This window comes from Ictalurus furcatus, chromosome 16 (assembly GCF_023375685.1).
Source record: "Ictalurus furcatus strain D&B chromosome 16, Billie_1.0, whole genome shotgun sequence".
Classification (NCBI taxonomy): Eukaryota; Metazoa; Chordata; class Actinopteri; order Siluriformes; family Ictaluridae; genus Ictalurus; species Ictalurus furcatus.
In genome coordinates, this window is record NC_071270.1 from 8,304,960 (window position 1) to 8,328,939 (window position 23,980).

General features: G+C 40.3%; 1 long non-coding RNA gene across 1 annotated transcript in view; it reads left to right on the plus strand.

Annotated features, from left to right (window-relative positions):
• The first annotated feature begins 1,577 nt into the window (after nt 1-1,577).
• LOC128620713 (uncharacterized) overlaps nt 1,578-23,980 on the plus strand; it is a 29,018-nt gene continuing 6,615 nt past the window's right edge. The window contains exons 1-2 of the long non-coding RNA XR_008388177.1: nt 1,578-1,806; nt 4,997-5,131. This is a non-coding gene — a long non-coding RNA (uncharacterized LOC128620713). The remainder of the gene's footprint in view (nt 1,807-4,996; nt 5,132-23,980) is intronic.

Sequence of the window (23,980 nt, forward strand, 5' to 3'; positions counted from 1 at the left end):
TATCCATTAAGGAGTAGTAAGCATACCTAATAATCTCTCTCTCTCTTTACCTCCCTCTTCCTCTCTCTTTCTGTCGAGCCACACATGATTTTATGGACATGCCATTGATCCTGATCCTTTCTGCTCTCCGGACCTGCCTGATCCATCCTGATATCCTATATTTGGATGGAGCTCTCATCAACTGGAGGCTATAGCCTGGAGATTGCTTAGGATGGACCATTTGAAGTACCATGAAAATGGTTTTGGACCTCAATTCCACATGGACATTCTCACTGTGGTTGCTGGGACTACAGTTGCTACTGTGGCCTTGGGACTGCAATTTCCACATGCAGTTTTGCATTCAGGTCTCCGCTGATGAACAGTGGACTAGTTCAACAAACAAACTTCAAGTTAAACCATAATGAACTTTCTTTTACTTTCACACTATCTGTTGTTACCCAGATGAGGATGGGTTCCCTTCTGAGTCTGGGCCACTCAAGGTTTCTTCATCTTAGGGAGTTTTTCCTTGCCATCGGCTTGCTCAATAGGGATAAAGTCACACACTTAAAATCTGTATCCTGTGTTTATGTGCTTCTGTAAAGCTGCTTTGAGACAATGTCCATTGTTAAATGTGCTATACAAATAAAATTAAATTGAATTGAATTAACATGTGGTCAATCGTGAGGCCTAGAAATGGTGTCCACCAGGTTCTTTTAAGTCTTTTTACCACTCCCCCCCTTGCGCAATGGTCTGAACCATGCACAGTCCTGATCAATGTGGGAAACAAGGACAGGGGAGTGCAAAGTGTCCACCTGGCCCTCACCAGAGTCTGGTTATGTTATTTTTCCTTGCTCCCATTTCTTTCCAGCGCATAGGGAAGCTAAGTTTGTATCTGGTGGAGGCGTGTCTTCTGGGACTAAGACTTGCATAATGTCAATCCATTGTAATGCTGCCTGCGTGGTGGCTTCATCTGCTGCTGTAGTCCCTTTAGTGACAAATGAGCCATCTGATTTGTGTGCAGCACATTTAACAATAGCCAGTTTAGATGGTGATGTTATGGCATGCAATAGCTCAGAAATGGCTTGGCCATGGGTCTGTTTTAAGGTATGTGTTTGATTGTTATACCAGGGTGCTAGTTTTTTCTCTCTAATTATTTTTCTTTTGAGTGGAGCTACCTTATCCAGTGACTCTAAGCATCCAGTCACCTGATCAAGTTCTATTGGATCAGAGGGTGATTCAAATGTAATTGATGTCTCTGGGAGGTTGTTGATGAAACTCGTTGCAATAGCTGAGGTGAATGTACGTTTTACGCAGTAGCGTGGTAAGGTGCAAATATTATTATCAATATGCAATTTAAACGAGATGAGATAATGGTCTGAGACTAGGGATGTCACAATACCAAAAATCTAGTAGTCAGTACCAATACCACCAAAAGTACACGATACTTGATACCAAAGTCGATACCACGGTGTGGTATAACATTAAAATAATGAAATAAAAAAACTCTCCTGGGGACATCCTCCTCTGGCTGATACAGGCAAAGAGAGAGAGAGAGAGAGAGAGAGAGAGAGAGAGAGAGAGGTATTTTAGTTATCAAACACTGTCTGATAATGACTGGACGTGCACTCCTAAACGCCCATGCACACACCCGCACACACACGCATGCACCTTACACTCTGAATACAAGCATTAGTTTAAATTCACTGATATGGTGGCAGGCCAAAAAGATTTATTAAAAGCATGAACATGTGAATAATTAGTGACATTAGGCTACATTTTGCTGACAGGACACGGGCTGAATGGCGATGCATGGTGGCCCATTCGGAGGTAGGTTATATCACTGCAATGTGTTAGCGTCGTTAAAAATAACTGGCTATCGCTAACATTACATGGAGCATAACGTTAGCTGGTTTCACGGCCACAATGCCAGCTGCCTCAAACAAACATAATATAGGACCGTATTTCAGGTGCTTCGCCAAATTCCAGGTGTTTCCTCGCTTTGTTTGAAATGAACGATAGCATCGGTTGCACACCAGAAACCGATACTAGCTTTCCTCTCTTTTCCTCTGAACGAGCCGGGGCGGAGCTAAACTTGTTAAGCTAAGCTAATCTTCTGTAGTTTTTCCCGTGTGCTTGTAGGCGTACCTTTTCTTCTTCACCACTTATGGACTGACTAAAACACTTGCGCGTATTTGCTGCCCCCATCAGGTCCGGAAGAATCGCAACATCGGTACCACAATCGGTACCAACGGAAATGCTGAAAAACAAGTACTGTCACGTTTTAAGAATGTTGGTACCGAAGTATCGGTTCTCGTGACATCCCTATCTGAAACTTTAGACAGTGGAAGTTTTACTATATTTTCTATATTTAATCCATATGTTAGTATCCGGCCAAGAATGTGACCACCATTGTGAGTGGGTCCTATTACGTTCTGATTGACTACTGCTGAATCTAAAATGGACACAACCGCTGTTCTTAGAGGGTCTTTTGGTTTTATCAAAATGTATATTAAAATCACTAAAGATTAATGCTTTGTCTAGAGAAACAACCAAATTTGAGATAAAATCTGCAAATTCACTAAGGAATTCAGAATATGGCCTTGGGGGTCTGTAAAAAATAATTAGTGGAGTTGATTTATTTTTTTGTGGCTACATATGTTATACTGGTATAAAGAACTTCAAAATAGTTGAATTTATGACTAGGTTTTTGTGTGACGCCTAGATTTTGAACATTGATGAGTGCAACACCTCCTCCTCCGCCAGTTAGATGGGGCTGATGTATATAATTGTATCCAGGAGGACTGGCTTCATTAAGTGTTATGCACTCGTTAGGTTTAATCAAAATTTCTGTTAAACACATTATATTAAATTCCTGATCAGCAATGTTTTCGTTAACAATAAGTACCTTAGACTTAAGTGATCTAATGTTTAATAGTCCTAACTTCAGATCAAAGGTGCTGGCAGTGCATACAGTATGAGCTAATTTTATGTTAGTTAGGTTACTAAAACAAACTTTCTGATATTTCCTATGTATTTGTTTAGCTCATGGAACAGACACAGTCGCTATAGAATGTACTATAAGTGCTGAATTATTATTTGACCATTGATTATGATAAATGCTGTTGATGTTGCAAGTTGTACTTACGGCAGGCAGTCACATGGTGTGTAGCATCTTGGAGATGTTGTCTGACAGGAGTTCCACTCTGAGGCTGCTGGGGTGCAGGCTATCAGCACAGAACAACCTAGGATGCTCCCAGAACAGATTCCAGTTATTAACAAAGAGCAGATTCTGTTCATTGCACCATGATATTAACCACTCATTTAAAGAAAAAGTCTGCTGAACCTTTCAAGTTCACGTCTGTAAGTGGGGAGAGTGCCGAAGTCCCTCTTCAGATTTCTGTCTGCCGCACCTTGATGTCGTTCACCCCCGCGTGCATCACAAGAGCTCTGATGCTCTCATCTTTCTTCAGGATTGTGGGTACCTGTAACATTAAGAACACAAGCACCAGAGAAACAGCATGTGCGCACCTTACTTTTAGATGAGGCGACGCGGACGTTCCAAACAATGGAGTCTCTGATGATCACGGTGTTCGGTTTGGTGTCATGGAGAGGGGCGACGAGGTTCCTGGTGGAGATCTCGAAGACTGGGGTGGCGAAGGGGGAGAGGTCCTCGCCTGGGGTCTGGCCCGTCCCTTCCGCTGCTGGTGCACCCAAGGTCTTTGGTGTGTCGGCGCCGGTGTGACGGAGACCTGGGCTGGATATGTCCTGGGTGCACAGTCCCTGCACAGAGAAACACATGTTATAGAGGGGCTGGGAGTGGTAGTACCACGCTGCGTGCTTACCTTGGATTTGTAGGTGATAGTACGAGATGTTTCCAGATCGGTTCTTCGCTAATGCAGCTGGGCTAGCTTGTCAAGTAGGTCATGGATCTGTTTCTCCATGGCCTCCAATTCCAACAGCACCGTGTGCAGCTTGATTGCGTCCTCATCTGCACTCAAAGGTGGAGAAACAGCCAACATATTTGCCTTCATAAACAGTGGTAGATGACAGAAATGTGAAATGTAAAACAAGGCTAGCAGTAAGGTGATGCTAGCGGTCTACAGGCCAGTCGCGGATATGTGTAAGATCCGATGAAAACTTAGTGACAGTGCAACGTTACAATTGTTTTTTTTATCTAAAATAGTATAGGTGATATATGTAGATGTTATAAAAGATTATATTTTTAAAGTATAGAAATTTAGAAAAAATAGCATCAACTCGAGGGATACTGCTTCCTTCGACACTGCTTCCTGCGACACTGTTTCCTGCCAATGATGCACTCAATCAACCGAACAAATGAAATTCCGTTAATAAACTGCGAAATATGTGCTGTTCACAACATTAGAAAAAGTTTCACGGCTCCGATAGGACACATCCCACAGCCAGACGGACCATTTCCACACCCAATCATTGACTTTCTGGACATGATAGAGTGGAAAGAAAGAAAAAGGTACATCTTGGTGGTAGTGGACAGATTCAGTAGATGGGTGGAAGCATACCCAACAGCACATGCTGATGCGGATGCAGTAGTAAAGTTCTTGTGCAGAGAAGTTATACCTTGTTTTGAAATTCCAGACAAACATAGTTCATAGAATGGAGTGCATTTTGTAAACAGAGTAGCCCAGAAAGTAATGCAGGCCCAGCGAATAAAGCACAAGTTTGGATGTGTATATCACCCACAATCACAATGGATGGTGGAAAGAGCCAACAGGACACTAAAAGCAAAATTGGCTAAAATCTGCACAGAGACCAAATTAAATTGGGTGCAAGCACTGCCGTTGGCCCTAATGAGCATGTGCATGCAGACTAACAGCATAACAGCACAACACATCTAACCCCACATGAAATGCTTACAGGTCGACCAATGCCTGTGCCATATTTGAGAGGACCCTATAAAGGGCCCTCACTTGAGCAGCTGGAAGGAGAACTCACAAGCTATGTAAAACATCTAACTGAAATAAACAGAACTTTTTTCCAGTAGGTGAAAAGGGCCACAGAAGCAAGAACTACTGAACCTACCAACGATCTGCAGAAGGTGGGACAAGGAGATTAGTTGAACATGAGAGCATTCAGAAGGAGGTGGTATGATGTGAGAAGAACAGGGCCATACCAGGTAATATTGGCCACACTGACAGCAATAAAGGTAGTAGGTAAAAACGGGTGGTATAATCTCAATCACTGCACACAGGCACAAGAGCCAGATGCCCCAAATCCTCTTCCAGAAAGACTGCAAGACCCGACACCTGATACACAGGCTGATGTGGGCCCTGACCAAGAAGAATTAGCCAAAGAACTAAATAAAATAAAATATAAACAAATAGAAGAAAGAAAGAAAAAAACAGACCTCCAATAGGTATTATGTATTGTATGTCTATGAATTTTCATGTCTTTATTTCAATAAGTAAATAGAAAGATCATGCTGGACAGCAGAATGGACACTAGATACAAAGGGATAGACATCCTGACTGATGAACTGAGAGAATGGAAACCAACTCACTGGGAGCACCCCATCCCCTCTCAAGCAAACTACCAAGGACTGAAAATGGGTAGCCGCAAAGGAGGAACGGACATATGGACCCATGAACAATTAAGGTATCCAGATCTGGGTTACCCATGCGAGATATCATCTGATGCGAGTGGTATCGTATGGACATTGGGTAGGAGGACTAGAATGGTTTTCCCCAAACACTCCCATGTGGAAAGACATAGATGTCATCATGAGCATGGCAGGAGAAGATAGACTATGGACTAATGTGCTTACTAAGACACAGAAGATCTTAAGCACCCTGCCGAATACAAGAAGAGGGAACAGATAAGGGTTCAGGGTGATGTGCTAGTTACCTCTCCCCTGACCCCCACTGAGCCCTTATATGTGGTGTAAAATCACAAAGGGCAGAAGGAGGCATTTGCCAGGGAGCAGCAGACAACAGAAAGGAGGGGATTTACACGAGAAGGACTGAAACATTATGATTGTGTAGCTGTATGTTAATGAATGTTAGTGTATAAGCATGTTGATATGTAGAGTCCAGGTGAAGAATACATTGTCGAGCACAAAAGCTGGCAAGGTGAGAATTTTTCCCTCATCAATTGGCAAAGAATGGGAGGGTTTTTTTTGCTCACCTCTGGACATAGTTACCTGTCATTAATAATATGCTTGCTTGCTATTGTAAGAAAAGTTACATAAGAGAATGCATGTTTCCTCAGCATGGCTCCTCAGGGTTAGCATGTTTATGTGAGGAGTGTGAATTTAAAGTCACAAAGCAGGGAATTATGTGGGAATTATGTAGGAATTTAGAGTGATAAAGTATAAAAAATTTAAATATCACCTGAAATCTGAAAACAGCTGAATGTAAGGTGAGACTATAAGGTGTAAAGTCTGTGCAATATTGGTGCAAGAGTGAGAATAAAGGGGCCCCACAACAGCTGCACTGATAAGAGAACACACACACACACATGGGGATAAGGTTTAGGAGGAGCTTGTATATTTACAGAAGTTACTTTTATTTTTTTTTATTTATTTTTTTTTTTTACAGAATATGGTTTCACTGTACATTGCACAGGTCATAAAGTCCTTTTATTAACCCTCCATGGGAACATGGGAATGGGGTTGCTTGAGTACACTTGGAAACAGCCAAGAGAAGTGGCGTCTGGGTTCCCCGAGATATACACTCCACCAAGTGTATATGTTTGCATAGCCACATCAACCATCTTTAGTGATCCAGAGTTGGTGGTATTTGACCATCTGTCTGACCATAAAAACACATAAAACATGGGATAGTTAAAAGCATGAATCTGACCATAAAACACATAGAGTAAACATAGAGGCCCATAGGTACACAGTATAGAGTAGATTCACTCACCCATGATAAAAGTCACTTATCCTTGTTGGAAGAAGTCTCAAAAGTCAATAAAGAGGAATGGGGAAATAGAGGCATGATATAGACTCCTCAATGCAATGACACAAATAATGACGTGAAAAGCAAACCAAGGTAAAGATAATGGAAAATTCTAAGCAGTACTAAATGGTAGAAACATAAGGACCTCCTGGAAATAATAGGAAATGATGCAACTGGGATACATGTGTAGGATTGGATGTGCAAAAAGTGTATGTGTAAATGGCCACCACATGCATAGGAGGGTTGAAGGCTGCTTCCCCAACCATTCATTGATTCAGAGCTTTGATGAGAACTGCACCACCTGGAAGGAAAAGGTGAGTAGGCTGTTCTGTGGGTAAAGGGAGAGAAGCAGAAACATCACCATGCATGCTAGGTAATTTCTCAGTTAGAGCCTGAGTATAGTTGCTGACAATCATGTCCAGATCTCCTGTAAAACAAACACCTGGGTTACTCTTTGTCCATGGAGTGGGAAATGGTCTGCCTGTAATGATCTCAAAAGGAGACAATTTTGTTTTCTGATTAGCTGTCATACGAATTTTGCATAGGTCGGTGGGTAAAAGGTCAAACCAATTGTTGCAGGGATTCTCTAGTAGCACCTTAGCGAGTCAGTTGTTGATGGTACAATTCTTTCTTTTCACGATCCCTGAACTTTGGGGCTGATATGATATGTGGAAGTGCTAATCAATGATCAGATATTTGCAAAGTTTTTGCGTTACCTTAGAAACAAAGGGTGTTCCATTATCGCTATCAATAACCTGAGGGATACCATGGCATGATGTTGGCTTTTTCTTTTGCGCATGGGAAAGCTTCTACCTATTTGGAGAATTTGTCCATGATAATTAAAATGTATTTGAGAACTCTGACAGTTGCCATGTGTGTGAAGTCAATTTGCAATGCCTAAAAGAGGCCACTAGGTGGTAGTAATGCATCATGTTTGGCAATTTTTCCTTGTACAGTTGCAATCAAAATGTTTCAACTCCCATTGTAAATCAGGTTTATTGTCAAAATTTACAGACTTTCAGCTGTTTGCAATGAACAAATCAAACAAAAGCAATTGAAATAGTTCAACACAACGAATGCTTCAAGTGGTTTCCCCAAATTCAACTGAAAATGCAACTTATAATGACTTCTCCAGTTTCAAAATTATTCAACCCCTTAATGGCAAGCATCTTTAGTACTTAGTAGAGCACCCTTTTGCTGTTATGACCTGCTGCAAATGAGATGCATAGCTTCTAGCAGTGTTCCTGAGGAATCTTAGCCCATTCCTCATGAGCAATGGCCTCCAGTTCAGTAATATTCTTTGGTTTGCGTGCTGCAACCGCCTTCTTCAAATCCCACCAGAGACTTTCTGTGGGGTTCAAGTAAGGTGACTATGATGGCCCTGTAGAATCTTTCAGGACTTCTTCTGCAACCAAGCCTTGGTGGAATTTGAGGTATGCTTGGAATCATTGTCCTGTTGGAAGGTCCAATGACGCCCAAGCTTCAGCTTCCTCACAGACAGCATGACGTTTTCTCCTAGGATTTCCTGATACTTCAATGAATCCATCTTGCCTTCCACACACTGCAGGTTTCCAGTGCCAGAGGATGCAAAGCAGCCCCAGAGCGTCACCGAGCCACCACTATGCTTGACTGTGGACAGAGTGTTCTTATATCATTCTTCTTCCTCCGGACATACCAATGATCCATCGTGCCGAAAAGTTCCAGTTTTGTTTCATCACTCCACAGAACAGAACCCCAAATTTTGTGGCTTATTTATATGATTTTGAGACGACTTTTCTTGTGCTTTTGGGTCAGTAGTGGTGTACGTCTCAGAGTTCTGGCATGGAAACCTTCTGCGTTAGGATGCGCCTTACTATGCTTACTGAAACCTCAGTGTCTTGCACCTCATCTTTTGCAGTCACTCGAGGGTTTTTCACAACCTGCCTTCTCAGAAATCTGTTTGCAGCCGTTGATAGCTTCCGTTTCCTGCCCTGTCCAGGTATTTCATGAATTTTCTGCCCCTACCCAGTTCAGGTATTTCATGTGTTCAAAGTTAAGCACACCTGGTCCAAATAAGTTGCAAAAGTATGTGAACCTTTGCTTTCAGTATCTGGTGTGACCCCTTTGTGCATCAATAACTGCAACTAAATGTTTGCGGTAACTGTTCATCAGTCCTGCACATCGACTTGAAGTAATTTTGGCCCATTCCTCAGTACAGAACAGCTTCAACTCTGGGATGTTGGTGAGTTTCCTCACATGAACTGCTTGCTTCAGGTCCTTCCACAACATTTCTCTTGGATTAAGGGCAGAACTTTGACTTGGCCATTCCAAAACATTAACTTTATTGTTCTTTAACCATTCTTTATTCAAACAACTTGTGTGCATAGGGTCGTTGTCTTGCTGCATGACACACTGTCTCTTGAGTGAACCTTTAATTTATCGGGTTTATTTAACCTTTACTTAACTTTAAATTAGCTCTGTTGAAAGTGCCTGTAGAGTAGTAAGAGTAATGTTTTAACTTCTACAGTCTGGACTAACTGGAGCATTTGTGTTTTGTTTAAACCACTGCCTACATCTGTTAAAAATCAAAGAAAGATTTAGTCCTTAATTTCTTGCCGGTCTTAATTAAAAATACTTGGTATGTTACTTGGTAATATACTACTTATAATATAATATGTTACTTGGTAATATACTCGGACCATGATGTCTTAGTCTTTTATGGATTAGTTGATTTAGGTTAACAAGTTTAATACATTTGTTAATTAGTGTAACAGTACTCTTAATAATCTTAACTTTAAATGCCACTTGTTTAAAGCATTATTAAAATTACAATTTAAAAGTAAACAAAACATTTTTGTCAGCTGCACAATATGTAGCTTATATTTCATAAAGCCTGAGCTTCCAGCTAGTGTGATAGTATGATGCTTTCATAGAAATTTCTGGATTAAATTATAATGGTTCTTTGTTGTTTTTACAGTGAAACACGTGATTGGTTCACAATATCCAACATATTTAATGTAACTTTTTCCTATAGTTAAACACTGGTTTCCTGTGCCCTTTGGGAAACAATTTTATAATTATAGTTTTTGTCTTTAATTAGTACAGCATAAACCTTTAAATTAGACAGTTATGAGCTTTAATACGTACAGTTCATAACTGTCAATTTTACAGCGTAAACCTTTAAATTAGACACTTATGAGCTGTAATTATTACAACATAAACATTTAAATTAGACAGTAACGAACTGTAAAAAATACAGTAGACAAAGTGCAATCCTGTACAACTTAAAATGTTGAATCTGTATTTTTTATGGTAAAGTTCTGGCAACCACAGCTGCCGTTTTTTTTACCGTAAATTTCAGGGGGTTTTTTTAATTGTTTTTTTTGTTTGTTTTTTGATTTTTTACAGTGTAGCATTCATGTGGATGCTACTTTGACATGTACCACCTACCTAAAGATTGTTGCAGACCAAGTACACCCGTATTGCCTAATGGCAGTGGCCTCTTTCAGCAGGATAATGTGCCCTGCCACACTGACAAAATTGTTCAGGAATGGTTTGAGGAACATAACAAATTTCAAGGTGTTGACTTTGCCTCCAAATTCCCCAGATCTGAATCCAATCAAGCATCTATGGGATGTGCTGGACAAACAAGTCAGATCCATGAAGGCCCCACCTCGCAACTTACAGAACTTAAAGATTTTGCTGATAACATGGTGCCAGACACCACAGCACACCATCCGAGGTCTTGCCAGAGCCATATCACCCTGCAGCTCTTGTCTGGTGTCACACTGAAGCTAAGCATGGTTGAGCCCGGCCAGTACCTTGATGGGAGACCTCCTGGGGAAAACTAGGGTGCTGCTGGAAGTGGTATTAGAGAGGCCAGCAGCGGGTGCTCACCCTGTGGTCTGTGTGGAGCCTAAAGTGTCTGATGGGGACACTATACTGTAAAAACAGCGCCATCTTTCAGATGAGATTTTAAACCGAGGTCCTGACTCTCAGTGGTTATTAAAAATCCCCCATGGGCTCTTATTTATCATGGCCCCCTAATAATCTCCATCCCTGAATTGGTTACATCATTGTCCTCTCCTCTCCATGATTAGCTGGTGTGTGGTGGGCATTCTGGCGCACTATGGCTGCCGTCGCATCATCCAGGTGGATGCTGGTGGTGGTTGAGGAGATTTCCCACATACAAAGTAAAGCGCTTTGAGTGTCTAGAAAAGTGCCATATAAATGTAAGGAATTATTATTAGAGATGTACCGATACTAAATTTCTATAGTTTATATATATATATTATACTTGCGCACATGCTCGGAGAGCCTCTTCTCCCATCGTGAGTGGAATACCGCCCTTTTATATCCTCCCCTTGCCCGCTGGATGGTGGAATTCTTTCCGTGCGGTGCACCATTCACAGGCCGTGGGTGTGTTGGCGGCCCTGCCCCGCCGCCACGTGCTCTCTGGCCGTCCAAAACCTTGGTGGTGCTGAAGCGGCGCTGTCTCTTCAGCGCCACCGCAGCAGTCGCGGGAGCGATCTTTGTTTCCTGTGCGCTGGCCATTGGCCTGTCGCCACAATATATATATATATATATATATATATATATATATATATATATATATATATATATATATATATATATATATATTAACTTTAACTGGATATGAAATACACTACTATACAAATATATTTTTCCGTGCAATATATACTACTTTTTTGTCAGCTCATCTTCATTTAAATCTTTCAACAGTGTACTGCCTCTTTAATTCAGTGCGAACAGCTCGAGCAGTGAGGCAAAAAAAAAAACAAAAAAAAAAAACAAACACCGAAACTCCCGCTTCATTGCTGCTCACTTCTGGTGTAAACTTTTAGCAGTGCAGAGCTTACAAACTGCAGTTTTGTCATCATTCCACACAAGAGACATTTACATTTACATTTATTCATTTAGCAGATGCTTTTATACAAAGCGACTTACAAATGAGAAAATACAAGTAAAGCGATATATCAAGCAGAGAACAATACAAGTAGCACTACCATACAAGATCCATTAATTGAGTTCCAGAAGAAGCAAAGTGCACAGAGTAGAGGTGTAAGTGCCAGAGTAAAAATTTATTTATTTATTTATTTTTATGGGTTGGTTAGGTGTTCACGGAAAAGGTGGGTCTTTAGCTGTTTTTTGAAGATGGTGAGAGATTCTGTGGTCCGGATTGAGGTTGGAAGTTCATTCCACCACTGAGGAACAGTTAGTTTGAATGTTCTTGAAAGGGACCTTGAGCCACGCTGAATAGGCACTACTAAGCGTCAGTTGTTGATTGATCGCGGATTGCGTGAGGGATCGTAAGCTTTCAGGAGAAAGTTGAGGTAGGAGGGTGCTGTTCCAGACAAGGTCTTGTAGGTGAGCATCAAGGCCTTGAATTAGATGCAGCAGCTACAGGAAGCCAGTGGAGGGAGATGAAGAGGGGTGTGACATGGGTTCTCTTGGGCTGGTTGAAGACGAGGCGTGCAGCTGCATTCTGAATCATTTGAAGGAGTTTGATGGAGCTGGCCGGGCGGTCCGAGAGTAGTGAGTTGCAGTAGTCCAGTTTTGAGATAACAAGAGCCTGGACTAGTATCTGTGTAGCCTGTTCGGTGAGGTAGGGTCTGATTTTCTTCATGTTGTACAGGATGAACCTACAGGACCGTGCAGTAGTTGAGATGTGGTCTGTAAAGGTCAAGCTGTCATCGTGAATCACCCCAAGGTTCCTGGCTGTCCTGGTTGGCTTGAGTGTGGTTGAGCCGAGCTACACAGTGAAGACATCATCTTTACACACAGCATGAAATCAGTGTGTTTTCCTGCCCTCTTTTGATTGACAGGATATAATCGGCCCTGATCACCGGATGTTTTTAAACTATCGGCCGATAGCCGATAGCGTGAAAAACAGCCTTTACATCGGTGCATCTCTAATTATCTCTAATTATTATTATTATTATTATTGTGGAGTCCATGCCTCGAAGGGTCAGAGCTGTTTTGGAGGCACAAAGGGGATCATCACAATATTTGGCAGGTGGTTTAATGTTATGGCTTATCGGTGTATATACTCACTGACCTCAGTAAAGGTCAGAAACCGAGCTCAGACAACCTCCTACAGGTAGTCTTGGGTTTGGTACAGTGGTGCATTCCCAATCCGTATGACAGCTTTCACGTTACCAATTTTTCATGCAAACCATGCCCTGTTTTGGACTAAACTGCCAGTGTGACAGCCCCTTAACATTGCACTTAATGTTCCGTGTCTGAGCACACTTACATCATTATGATGCGACTTTTTTTTTGTTGATGAAAACAGGAAGAAAAGTGCTCCCACACAGCACAACAGAGTCCATCATTCTAATGTTATTGAGTTTGTGGGTTATTTGGAATCGCTTGGGGCATGGAGACACACAGCCCTCTCACATACCTAGTAGATGATAATAGATTTTTGACTTATGCAGTGCAGTAATTTTCACTTAATCGTGCTGCACGTATCAAAAGAGGCAGCTGACAGTCGCATCATTGACGTCAAGTTTCAAGTTCTGTGCTCGGCCATGGTTAACCATTAATTAATTAACATTAATTGCATACCATGCCACCTCTTTAAGTGGGACTGGACATGGTTCAGTGTATCATGCCCAGGGACAGTACAGAGCAATCACACTAGTTAAACAAATTGGAATTTGGGGGTCAACCCTGCTCGGGCATGGTACAGATGACCTAGAGTTAGGTGGTTTACACACTGGGCACATTTGCTATGGTCCGAATTCAAGCTTTTTTTTTGATCATAGAATTTTTATTGAAAATTTACATTTTACATAACATCCCACCCAACAACCCCAACAAACAACCACAGCCAAAACCAAAAGAAAGGGGGAAACAAAAAACAATAAACAAACAACCAGAAAAAAACAAACACACACAAAAAAAACAACAAAAAACAAACAAAAAAAACTAACAAACATAAAAACCCAAAACAACAACAACAACAACAACAAAAAAAAAAGGGGGTAAGATGATCAGGAATTACAGTCTACCTCTCCTCAATCCACCACCAGGGTGCGTACATCATTGAAGTAGGTAATAAATTGTGTCCATTTTCTCAAAAATGAGTCACCCCTGCCTCTGATGTTGTACTTGATTTTTTCAAGTTTTAAAAAGAAGAGTAAATCTTTAAGCCAGACTGATATAGAGGGGGGTTGTGGAGAGTTCCAAGACAACAGTATTCTGCGCCGAGCAAGTAACGATGCAAAGGCCACAACACTAGCTTCTTTATGGTTCAGAGGTTGACGCTGAGATGGAACACCAAAGATGGCAATTAAAGGACAGACATCTAATTTGATTTTAAGAACGTCGTACTTAGTTTTGAAGAAAGAGTTCCAAAAGTTCTGCAATTTGGGACAGAGTGCAAACATATGACTGAGGTTACAGGGCAAAAGTTTGCATTTTTCTCACGTCAGGGACATTGGGATATATTTTAGATAGTTTACTCCTAGAGAGGTGAGCTCTATGGACCGCTTTAAATTGTATGAAACTAAGTCTAAGACAGGACGTGGTGGTACGTATATTATCTAACGCTCTGCCCCAGTAATCATCCTCAAGATCCAGGCCCAATTCCTCTTCCCAAGCACTCATGGTTTTGATATTGTAAGAATCGTCCTGTGACCAGATCGTTGCATATATCCGTGAGATAATGCCACCCTTATGAGGATTCAGCTTGAACACCTCTTCCCATGCAGACTTTGTAGGTAAGGAGGGAAAACCAGCGAATAGTGAGGAGACACAATGCCTAACTTGAAAGAAATGGAATAGGTGAGACGGAGGCAGGCTGAATGACGAGGATAATTCAGAAAAGTTTGCAAAAACATTATTAATGAAAAGATCCTCAAAGCGTTTCAGACCCTTCTTTTCCCACAAAGAGAATGTGGAATCTATAAAGGAGGGGGGAAAGAGGTGGCTATTACATATAGGTGCCATGGTTGAGGCCAAGATGGATTTAAAATGACGGCGAAACTGATAGAAAATTTTTAGAGAGGTACATACTATTGGATTATCTGTGTATTGTGAAAGGGCTATAGGAAGGGAGGAGAACACCATAGAAGGGAGGGAGGTTGAAGTACAAGACTTCGCTTCTAAGTGGCACCATGGAAGAGAGGGGGCCTGCACCCAGAGCACCAGTTTATGAATATTAGCCGCCCAATAATAATACATGAAATTGGGCAAGGAGAGGCCACCACTTAGCCGACTCCTCTGAAGTGAAAATTTGGAAACCCTGGGAGTTTTCCCTGCCCATACAAAGGAGGAGATTAATTGGTCTATATTCTTGAAGAAAGATTTGGGTAAAAACAAAGGGATGGACTGGAAAAGGTAGAGGAATTTTGGAAGAATGTTCATTTTTACTGTGTTTATTCTACCAAGAGGGGATAATGGTAGAGATGCCCATCTTTGGAAGGCTGACTTCATGTATGAAATTAAGGGTGTAAAATTCGCCGCCATTAACGCAGAATAAGAACGGGTGACATTAACTCAGAGATATTTGAATTTTGAATCCTCCAAATGAAAAGGTATTTCAGTCTGTTTTATTTTTTGGCCAGATTGGTTTATGGGTAAGCATTCACTCTTCTGTAGGTTCAGTTTATACCCGGAAAATTTCCCAAAGTCATTTAATATGCGTATTATCTCAGGACTAGATGTAATCGGATCTGTAACATAAAGTAGTAACTCGTCAGCATATAGGGCTAGTTTATGTTCAATTCCTTTGCGAATTATACTCTGAAATACAGGAAGAGTTCTAAGCGCCATCGAGAGAGGCTCAATTTTGCTATGGCAAAAAGTAAGGGAGACAGAGGACATCCCTGGCGCGTACCCCGTGACAGAGTAAAATAGTCAGATTTAGCATCATTGGAATATATGGAAGCCTGCGGTTCCACATATAATAAACGGATCCATGATATCAGTCCATCCCCAAAGCTGAACCTCCTTAGCACCGTAAAAAGATATTCCCATTCGATCCTATCGGATGCCTTTTCTGCGTCCAAAGAGATGACCACTTCAGATGAGGCGCTGTTTTGTTTTGAATACAAAATACTAAGTAGAGTACGAATATTAGAAAAGGAATGCCGTCCTTTTATAAATCCTCTGAAATTTAGGAGAACCCCCTCTAAACGAGAGGCCAAAAGTTTGGCTAAAATCTTGACATCAACATTGAGGAGGCTAATAGGTCTGTACGAATTACATAATTTTGGGTCCTTCCCATCTTTGAGCAATAGAGTTATAGACTCTTGTCTCAATGTTTGTGGCAGCGTCCCTAGTTCTAAGGATTCCTCGAATACAGCCAGAAGCAATGGGGCCAATACAACATGAAATTTCTTATAAAATTCGTCAGGAAACCTGTCCGTGCCAGGTGATTTCTTAGATTGCAATGAATTGATTGAGTTAGTGATCATCTAAGGTCATCTAAGGTGATGGGGCTGTCAAGCTCAGATGCCAATAGAGGGTCAACTCCGGGAAAATCAATATTTCCAAGAAAATGGTCCATGTTACCTGAATTGTCAGGAGATCCAGCTGTGTATAAAGAGGAGTAAAAACTTTTAAAAGTTGAATTAATTTCTACAGGATCTGAGGTTAATGCACCACTGGACTGCATAATCTGAGTGATAGAGTGCGAGGCCACTTGGCTACGCAGCTGGTGAGCCAACAACCGACTGACCGTATCTCCATATTCATAATAACTGCCACGCATATGTAACAACAGCCTCTCCACCTCACCTGTCGATAACAACTCGAACTCCGCCTGCAAATTAAGCCTTTGTTTATGCAGCTCAGGGGTCGGGTTGAGAGCATATTGGTCATCAATGGCTCGAATATTATCCGATATCTCTTTTTTCTTATCCTTGCGTTGCTTATTGGCATGAGCAGAATAAGAGATTATCTGTCCCCTTAAGAAGGCCTTTAAAGTTTCCCAAAGTAAAGAGTAAGAGATTGAATCAGTTTGATTAGTAGAAGAAAATCATCTATTGAACTAGAAATATACTTGTAAAACGCTGAATCGGATAGAAGTAGAGAATTAAGCCTCCATGGTGGACGAAAGGCGCGATGTGAAGGTAGAAGAATGTCAAGACTTAGAGGAGCGTGGTCTGAAATAACAATTGGTAGATATTCAGAATTTACAACCATAGAAATTAGAGAGTTGTTAATAAAAAAGTAATCAATGCGAGAAAAAGATTTATGTACGTGAGGAAAAAAAGAATATTTTCTCACTGTGGGGTTAAAATACCTCCACGGATCAATGTAACCATTCTGAACCATAAACTCAGAGAACACCTTTGCCATTGCAGAGGGAGCCTTTGCAACAGTGCTAGATTTGTCCAAAACCGGGTCAATAACACAGTTTAAATCTCCCCCAAATATCAAGAGATGTGTGTTCAAAGCAGGAATTTTTGATAACAAATTCTGAGCAAATGGAGCACTATCAAAATTCGGGGCATATACATTCACCAAAACTACTGGCGTTTGTGAAATTTTCCCTTCCACAATCACATATCTACCATTAAAATCAGAAATAACGTTATCAAAAGAAAAAGGCACAGTCTTACTTATCAAAATAGAAACTCCCCTGGACCTGGAATCAAAATTGGAGTGGAACATATGCGGTGTCCTGCGAGCTTGGAGTCTGCGTTGATCCCTGAGATGGAGATGAGTTTCCTGAAGAAATGCAATGTCAGGTTTTTGTAGTTTTAAATGTGTCAAAACCTTGGATCTTTTAATGGGACCATTCAGACCTTTCACATTGCAGCTTAGGAATATGAAGGAGCTTCGGGTATTTTCCATCAATTTAGATTAGTACAGAATGGAGTACAGAGAGGTTGATATCAATAAGGAAAGGGGGGGAAAAAGAAAAGAAAAGAAAAGAAAGAAACCCAAAAAAAACAAGGGAGAAAACCCCACAACAACAACAACACCCCACCACCCCCTGACCATCAATTATCTTCTCTCCATTCCCAAACAATGGAGGCAGAACCCTACAACACTGGAACATCCGATACTTGTGAACCGTACCTATTCTTGTTGTGTGAAGTCACTCCCGAGCAAAAAAAACAAAACACAGCCATTATGTATCACAGGCAACCTGTAGATTTACATGGAAACTGATATAGTTGTCCACAACCGCATAGTTTTACAGTCACATTACAGGTATTAATAAATTGGTTAACTGTTATGCAGACAGATTAAGATGGAGGATACCGTTCATTAAACCATAGTTGCGCTTTTTGGGGACAGTCGAATTGTAGCGTCTCATCACCGAGGTCTATCTGAAGGCGAGCAGGGTATCTGAGAGAAGACCACACATTTCTGTCACTCAAGCTGTTTCTCACCGCAGCGAAGGCCGCTCTCCTTTTAGCGACGCTGGAGTTGAAGTCAGGAAATATGAAGACCTTACGGCCCTGATGGAAAAGCTGATTCCAATTCCCGCGTCGAACAACTTTTTCTCTGTCGTGAAAGTAGTGAAACCGCACAATCATCACTCTGGACCTCTGAGTCTCTCGCTGCTCCTCTGAGGGCACGGGGCCAATGCGGTGCGCTCTATCCAGCAATGGAGCAGTCGGAAAGATTTCTGATCCGAGCACATCCTGGAAAAATTTAGACATAAATGTTACCGGATCGCTCCCTATTTCTCGTTCCGGAATACCGATGACCCGGAGATTGCAGCGCCGCGAGCGGGACTCTAAATCCTCAACTTTCTCGGTGAGTTGTTTGTTAGCCGAAGTTAGCTTCAGCACCGTCTGTTCCAGTGCTACAATGTGGTCACTGTAATCGTTCAGGTGCTGGTCAAGCTCGTCAATACGCCGTCCTTGTGATTCAATGCTCGATTTAAAACACTCAAATGACGCAACAACTGGGGCCAGAGCGGAGTCAATAGCTGCTTTCACCTGTACTGAGATGGTAGACGTTAGCTCCGCTATTAAAGTGTTGCGGAGATTTTCAAAATTCAGTGGTAGCTTGTCGCCATGACTCGTCATGCTCGGTGAAGATTTAGGTTTCCGTAGTCTTTCAGAAGCAATAATTCCTTTCTGGTTATAGTCGTAGACCGAGTAATTGAAAATGAACGCACCAAATGCCTTAGAAAAGATTCAGGTAGAATCTTAGAAAAGCACAATTAGAAAAGCACAATTAAAAGATAAAATGCTCGGGAGCTCACTCCACTCGTGCCTTCTCACTTACATGCTCAGCCAGAAGTCCCGAATTCAAGCTTGATTGTTCTTGCAGCGTTGGTCTGGTTTCAGACTCACTTGATTCTATCGAACCCTGGTGCATTTGCATTCATCTTACATCATCACAAATGGGCATGGAGAATGCCACGTGGCTCATCATATTTTTCGTTTTTTCATTTTTTTGGTGCTATTATGTGCAGCAGTGGACCTCTTGTGTGTCTTACAACTTTACCCTGACACTCATGATGGTACACAAGTGTTGTGGAAACTAAAACAAGTGCAGACCTGAGTACAAATTGTGTTTGCATTCACAAGAATCACAGCATAGCTCACTGCAAAAACAGCCCTACTAGAAAGAAGCCAAATATTCTTAAATATAATACAATTATCTTGTATTATGGTATATTTTTAAAGCAAATAGTATATGTTATGAAATCAAAGTGAGATCTAATCATGTGTGACCAATGTATGAGATATAAGAAAGAATTCAGCATATTAATCAGAGAAACTAAAATCAAAGTAGGTCAAGCTGGTGTGACTCTAACTTGTGAAATCACTGAATGCACATTCCTCATTTAGAAAGTGTATCCTTTTTTTCTAGGCTTGCTTTATTATTTTTCAGTTCAAACTCACCCTCTACACCTGCTTAGAGACATTGAGTCTGCACTCTGTATGTTTTAGCCTGTATCTTTTTACCAATCTAATGTTTGTGATTTCTTAAGATGTATTGTTGAAATCCACTACGTAAATCAGCAAAATAAAAACTGTGTCCGAACTTGCACCACAATTATAGATAAGATGTGAAGATACAAACAAAACTGTGGCGAGACGTCAGAAATATGATTAAAGAAAAAATGGGAAAACTCCACCTAATGAGATCATTATTTTAGTATTGTATAAAATCATGAGCATTGATTGTATTTGTCAGATGATCTGCAGACATCTTGACTTTTGTGACATCTAGAACCCTTGACTCTGAGAGGTTTTTATTTTTGGCTAAGGTGATTTTCCATGACACTATCAAGCTAAAAAATCTGCCAATGGGGTAAGCCAATTTTGCTTGGCTAGAATTCTTAAAACTAGCATAAAAATCTAGCCACTGAAAGACTGTAATGGGCCTAAAAACTAGACAACAATACCAAAATTTAAGCAAGCTTATTACAAGCTATGAAAGCTGAGTTATTTAAGATAGACACTTAAAATGTGTATTTTGGTCCCTTGGTCGAGCTGACATTAAGTATTTTTCCTTTAATCTAAGATAGAAAAAAAAAATGAGCAAAAAAGAGCTAACAATAAGACACAATTTCTTCAAACATCATAATAAAAATAAGTGACGGTGTCTTAAATTAACGCACCAGAAGCATTGTTATTTTTGGCATTTTTATTGAAACAGGGAAAAACTCTGCAACATAGCTGCTTCACTGAAAAATTAAAGTGTGCAAGTGGTATTAGTCTTAAAATAAGGAAACCCATCCTGTTCCTCTGTTGGTATGTTATGCAAACCATTGTTGTAGCTTGTTACTGGTTAAATCATGCTCAATATTAGCTGGAATATATTATTTATTATACAAATATAGATATATTTTCTTAAAATTAGATTACTTTTCTAATGCAAAACATGCTTGACAAGATTATTTGTCTTTTTACACAATTAAATAAGACTAATTTCCACAGAAACAAGGTTTTTCTTTACTTTCCTGAAATTCCTTTTTTTCAGTATTCCAGTGCAACTGAACTCAGACCATCTCCTACAGTTAATCATGGGTTTGGTACCAACCCCATTTGGTACGTAGTGCGCTTCTCGGTTAACAATTAACAATTTTTCATGCAAACCATGCTCTCTTTCAGGCTAAACTGCCAGTGTGAAAGCCCCCAAAGACTCCCACCTCTCGCTTTTCCTGGTGATGTACAGTACTGTGCAAAAGATGCCTTCAAAAATAATTAAATTAAATGTTTCTATATTTCACAAAAAATACTATAAAGAGCGATAAACAGTAGTAAATGAAACAAATTCAATATTTGGTAGGATGACCTTTTGCTTAAAAAAATTGTAGTCTCAGGTACTACTAATTTGTGCAGTTAATAAGGTAATGAGCTGGTAAGTTACTGAGCATCTTGCAGAACCAGCTATAGTCTTCTTTAGACTTTGACTGTTGCGCTTGCTTCTTATTTGTACAGCAAAATCCAGCAACCTTCAGTATGGTTTGTTTTGTCTAAAAAGTGGTCTCTTATATAATATGCTGCTTTCTTTACTGACATACAAACATTTTTATGTAACATTTAATTTTGTGCTGGAAAACTAGTGTTAGGAAATCTAAAATGTTTTGGTACTGACTTGAAAAAGTCATAAAATAAAAATCTATAACATAATTATAACACCCATATGCACACAAGTTCAGAGTCCAAAAGTCTGCCATTTTCTGAGTATGCTGGTTTTTTAGGCTATATTTCTGCCCCAAATACAGTTTATTAATTAGAAAAATAACTTGCCATAAAGTTTTTGATTTTGACCAAGAAAAAACACAGCAAATTTAATCTTCCTGTATAAAATGATTAAGATATATGCATTTTCTTTGTTATAGTGCCCCCTATGGGCAAATTGTTATGAAATTTGAGGGGTGGCTGGAAAATGACTATTTACTGTAAAGTTCATAGAAATTTAACTTTGCATTCAGAAGACATGCCTCTTTTAGTACATACATGCAACTGTCTAGAATTTAATTGACCTGTAATTGGCAAACGTTTAGGCCAATCAAATTTGTATAATTTTGTCAACAAACTCTCTACTTGCTACATTTCATATTTTATGTTGATCAGATGAATGGCCTAGGACTATTTTGAAAAACTAGTTTTACAGTTTTTTAGACAATTACAGATGGCAGAAAGTATATCAGCAAAAAGTAATTAAACCATATGGCAAAAAAAGATGGAGGAGGACTCATGCATTCTGGTGATATACAGTGGTGTTTGAAAACTTGTGAGCTCTTTAGAATTTTCTACATTTATGCAGAAATATGACCTATGTCCTAAAAGTAGACAAAGAGAACCCAATTAAACAAATCAGACAAAAATATTATATTTGGTAATTCACTTATTGAGGAAAATAATCCAACGTTACAGATCTGTGAGTCACAACCATATGTGAACATTTGCTTTCAGTATGTGGTATGATCCCCTTGTACAGCAATAACTGCAATTAACATTTCTGGTAACTGTTGATCAGTCCTGCACATCTGCTTGGAGGAAGGTTAGCCCATTCCTCAGTACAGAACAACTTCAACTCTGGGATGCTGGTGCGTTTCCTTACATGAACTGCTTGCTTCAGGTCCTTCCACAACATTTCTACTGGATTAAAGTTCAGGACTTTGATTTGGCCATTCCAAAACATTAACCTTTATTCTTCTTTAAACATTCTTTGGTAGAATGACTTGTGTGCTTAGGGTCGTTGTCTTGCTGCAAGCCCCATTTTCTCTTGAGATTCAGTTCATGAACAGATATCCTGGCATTTTTCTTTAGAATTCGCTGGGATAATTCAGAATTCAGTCTTCCATCAATGATGGCAAATTGTCCTGGCCCAGATGCGGCAAAACAGGCCCAAACCATGATATTACCACCCCCATGTTTCACAGATGGGATAAGGTTCTCATGCTGGAATGCAGTGTTTTCCTTTTTCCAAACATAACACTTCTCATTTAAAACAAAAACTTCTATTTTGGTCTCATCTGTCCACAAACCTTTTTTTTCCAATAGCCTTCTGGCTTATCCATGTGATCATTAGCAAATTGCAGAAGGGCAGCATTGTTCTTTTTGGAGTGCAGTGACTTTCTCCTTGCAACCCTGCCATATACACCATTGTTGTTCAGTTTTCTCCTGATGGTATACTCATGAACATTAACATTAGCCAATGTGAGAGGGGCAGCAATCCCTTTTGTTCATTTGTTTCTGCCATTGCAGGTATCTCCTCATGCCTCTGCATAGGTCCTGGAGAAGTAACTTGGCAGGCAATGTTAGTGGACATAGGAAACCAATGGGTCATAAATAGAACTCACTACTGATAAAATGCTTCTTCTGGTTATGGGGTTTATGTTGAACAATGATGCTAAATTTGAATTCATAATTTTTTATACACTGCAGCAACCCACTTAGTAATCCACCCCTGTGGCAATGTGTGGTGAGGTCCTTCACCAATTCCAGTGTTTCCTGCTGTGTGGAAACTGATTTCAAACAATCAGCGTAAAAGTTCCTTTCAATAGTGCTTACCACTTTTGAGGAAAAACAGCTGTTGTTGTCTTTAGCAGTTTGTCTTAATGCAAAGTTTGTACAGCTAGAAGAAGACAGTACACTAAAGAGATGCACCACTATGCGATGTTCAACAGGAGTTGTGTTGATATCACTATCAGGCCAGCAAACAAAGTGCAGGAATTCAATATGGGACCTGGACATTCTGACTAGGTGGAACTTTGATTCAATATCTGTCATTATAGCAATAGGTTCATGCCAGGATCTTGTGAGAACAACAAACAGTTTGCTGGTTAGCATGGTCTGCATGTCCTTTATCTATTACCGCAGTTAGGAAGTTTACATATTCTCTTTTGAACTGTTCATTCCTTTTTCATTTCCTTTGCAGACTCAGGGGGCATTGCACTGCAACTTGATAATTATTGGGCTTATGTTGGACCTTCTTCCTGAAAGGTAAGTTTAGACTGTAATGGCATCTTGTGCAATCTTGAGGAATCTTTGGTCTTCCACTGACATTTCCAAGTTATTTTCAGTTGAATGTACATTTAAGTCAAGGTTGTATTGCTGTATCAATAGTTATTCTATGGAAATTCTATTTGCACAGTTACACAGTCTTTTGAGACTTGAGTCCTCTTG